Here is a 4,265-nt window from a genome sequence, read left to right on the forward strand (position 1 = left end):
GTTTTTTGAGGTCGGAAATTCCAGTTTTTTTAGTAGTGTGATGGCCTGGAACGTTGTTACCCTTTGATGATATAGGATAGACATATTTGACTCACCATTCCATTGAAGCTTTACAAAGGAAGGGATCAGGTAAAGATTTTGAAACCTAATGTTGAAGAGATAAAGTTTCCCCGGGCTATAGTTGGAGAGAGAGAGAGAGGGTGGGCGATGGGTAGTCGACAGTAGGAGAGAGAGAGCATATCTTTTTTCGTAAATAAAATGGTAAGCGTAGAATTTGAATATTATTCGAACTACGTAACGGATACGACCGATTCGGTACTTAATAAGACCCGTTAAGAGATTTTAAAATATAAAAAACAAATGCACTTAATGGGCTAAAAGCTAAACCATTCAGATTCAGACTCTCATTAAGTGCAAGCAAATGGGGCCTAAGAAGATTAGAGAGTACGGTCTTTGATTACATAAAATTGAAATCAGGAAACCAACAATCCAATACTTAGAACACATCAAGAACAAGGAAAACATAGTAGATACATAGTACTGAATTTTAATCCAATATTAACTACTCTCGACCAGAATTGCGAGAATTAATTAAAGTCGAGACAGGGACGAGAATTTAGAGAGACAAGAATAATGGAAGAATTCATTTTGCTTCGTATTCATCATTTGACCTCCTTATATAGAAGTAAGGTCTTCTTTCTCCTAGTCTAATAAGATAGCCATATTCTAATAGGACTACACATCCTATATTAACATAATTACAATTTACCATAAATAAAACTATTACAATTAGACTAGAATGGGGTTCCGCTATATATATATATATACACACACTGTGCTCTTTCTTGGCTTGTCCAAAAGTCAATCTCTAATGCAGGTTGTGTGTCCACCAAATAGTATATGAAGGACTTGGTATGGTTGTGCGTCCACCAAACAGTATATGAGGGATATGTTGTGTACCAGTTCCCTTATGCAGTGCAGTACAAGAAGCAACACAAGATTTTTACGTGAAAAACTTCTTGCTCAAGGGATTAAAAACTACGACCTACCCTAGTAGGATTTTAACTCCACTAACCGAGCAAACTCAAGTTACAAATCTATTACAAGCTAGAGGTTAACTTCCATAACCCCTCACCCTTACAATAACGCTTATGCAACCCTTACACTTAACTGCCCCTAGCTAAGCACACTAATACACCTAGACTCACTCCAGCCTAGTATACCACTCAAAGACACCTTTTGAGAATTTACCACAGTGACTAACTCTAGCCACACACTAATACAACTATGCTAACTCTAGCCTAGTGTACCACTCAAGAGTTTGTGGAAGCAACCTTGAGAATTTAGAACACCTACAAACAGCTTCTTTTTATGGAAAAGTAGGTTTACAGGTTAAGCACAAAAGAACAAAGACTCAACAACCTAAGGACCTAAAACATCTTCAGTTCTGGATCAGGTCCTTCAGGTTGTTGTGGCTCTGTTCTTGAGGAAAACCTTGAAAGGTGGAGACTTGCACTTTGGATGGAGCAATTTTCGGATTATGCAAGAATAAGTCTTCTCTTGGAAGATGATGTCTTTATATGCACGGAGAGAGAGAGAGAGAGAGAGAGAGAGAGAGAGAGAGAGAGAGAGAGAGAGAGAGTAGAGATGACCACTCATGAAAGCTGGACCGTTAATCAGTCGGCCTTACTGAGGTACTACTGCACAATTGCATTGTACTTTTCAGCAGCACACTTTACAGCTGTGGATTTGGACTTTCAACTTCAGTGACCAGGACCTTTATCTGGAGGAACCTGGTTCCTCATCTATTTTTCGAACAAGTTGTAAGTACTAGATACACTGTCAGTATCTCTACAGTTGCATTGTTAGTTGAGCAGGCTGGAGACCTAATCCCATATGGTCCTTCTGGATCAACATATCTGGTCTCTCATTTATGAGCAAATGTTGCAGGCATTTGATCCTTCAAGGATCATGTTAGAAAAACAGCATATGAGATATCATAAGGTTAACCAAGTTCAAACAAGTGAGCCTAATTGTATCTGGTTTCTTAGGGTTTATCATGTCATGAAAACATATCAGTTCTTATCAATCTCTTGCATAATATTTATACACTTATATATTCTTTTTCTTGCTTTTCTGAGTTCAGGTCTGATAAATTATAACATTATTATTCTCTGAAAAATCATATATTAAGAATACTTTTGACAAAATATATTGCACAATATTTTATGTTTTTTCCTCATGTTTCAGAGGAGTTATTGAGTAGCCAAAAGATATTTTGGAATCAGATCATCGATTTTCTTGAATCAGATTCTCTTATTCTAAATTTTCAATTATTATTTTTCATCTAATATTTGTTATTTCTATTATTTTTACTTTATATTTATAGATTATTCTTTAAGTAATTTACTCGAATTTAAATAGGTCAACTAGGAATAATAAATCCGATTATTTTCAAAATGTTAGAAAATTTTTAAGGCCTCTCATCAAATATTGTCTTTGGGAAATTTTTTAAGGCCTTTCATCAAATATTGGCTTTGGGCCACAAATACTGTTGAGCCGCCCCTGTCTCGAATGCCCAACTTGCCAATCAAATATTGATGCTGTGATTTGTCCAAAGCCTTTGTAAGCACATCGGCCAATTGCTCACTGGTTGACACATGAGTGAGAAGTATTATACCGGATTGGAGTACGTCCCGGACATAGTGACAATCAACTTCAATGTGTTTAGTTAGTTCATGACACACCGATCTATGTTCAACGCCCAAACTATGCAAAATTCCCTTTAACTATTTTAATTCACAGACTGCCATTGCCATTGTTTGGTATTCTGCCTACGCTGACGAGCTAGAGACAATGTTTAATTCTTGGTTTTCCATGATGCGGGTGGATTCCCGAGGTATATAAACCAAGAGGTAATTGATTTTTGAGTCAACGGACATCCGGACCAGTCCGAATCACACCATCCGTACAACTTGAGATTACAATATTTTCTCATCATAATGCCTTGTCCTCGGTTCTTCTTCAAGTAGCGCACCACACGAAGAGACACATTCTAGTGTGCTTCCTTCAGTTGCTACATGAATTAGGACAAATCATGCACGCAATACTAAAACACAAGTCGCATAAAACTGAGGTATATCAATCTACCGACTAGACATCGGTATGGTTCCGGATCACCCAAATTGGCTCATTTGGTCAATGCCAAACCGTGATTCTGTTCCGTGGGAGTATTGATTAGTTTAGCTCCCAATAATCCGAACTCAGAGATTATATCCAAGGTGTTACTTTCGTTGACAGAGAAATAACCCAGTTGGTCCACATGCAACTTCAACTCCCAGAAAATACTTTAGAGGGTCCAAATCCTTCATGTGAAAGCATGCTCGGAGATAGTCTTTGAATCGTTCAATGGCACTATGATCGTTTTCGGAGATAATCAAGTCATCCACATAGACTAAGACGTTAAGTTTCATACCTCCTCGGGCATCGTGAAGAGACTAATTCGAGTACGACTGTTTGAACACGTATTTCATCAAAACACTTGACAATTTCGCAAACCAACCCTGTGGGGCTTGTTTCAAACCATACAAAGATTTTCAGAGTCGACATACTTAGCCCGGACCAGGAACACGAAATTCCGATGGAAAGTTCATATAAACTTCTTCTGTAAGGTTGATGTGCCATGTAATTATGGCACATTTGTTGCTTTTTAACTCTAAGTTTTACTCGTTTTCGAGTGAGTTTGTATCAGTTTGATGTGTTTTGTGTATGTTGCAGGTATTTGATAGTTGGAATGTAAAAGCAAGTGAAAACAAGGAATTTGAAGACTCGACACTGATCATGTTGACGGTCCGTCAAGTGTGTCGTCGTTGTGCAGAAGTGAAAAAGTTCAGAGACTTTGCAAGTTGGTGAAGTAACAGGACAGGAAGAACGACGGATCGTCAACATGCTCGACGATCCATCGACTTGCATCGTCGTTTGAAGTTCTGAGGATTAACACTCTGTCAAAAGTATACCAGAAGCACCATCGTTACTCGATGATACCATCGATGTACATCGACGGTCCGTCGAGTTGCAAGCCGCCCGGTCTGTTTAGTCTTTTATTATTTTCGAGTTTTTGACTTGTATAAATATCTGATAGGGTTTTATTTTTTAGACATCTTGAGTTTAAGACTTTTATTGAGAACTTTGAGTTCTTAGTACTTTTCAAGGGTTTCAAGACTATTCTATTTCATTTATCTTTAATTTTCTTTGTAAGTTCTATA

Source organism: Lycium ferocissimum, chromosome 10 (assembly GCF_029784015.1).
Source record: "Lycium ferocissimum isolate CSIRO_LF1 chromosome 10, AGI_CSIRO_Lferr_CH_V1, whole genome shotgun sequence".
NCBI classification, from domain to species: domain Eukaryota; kingdom Viridiplantae; phylum Streptophyta; class Magnoliopsida; order Solanales; family Solanaceae; genus Lycium; species Lycium ferocissimum.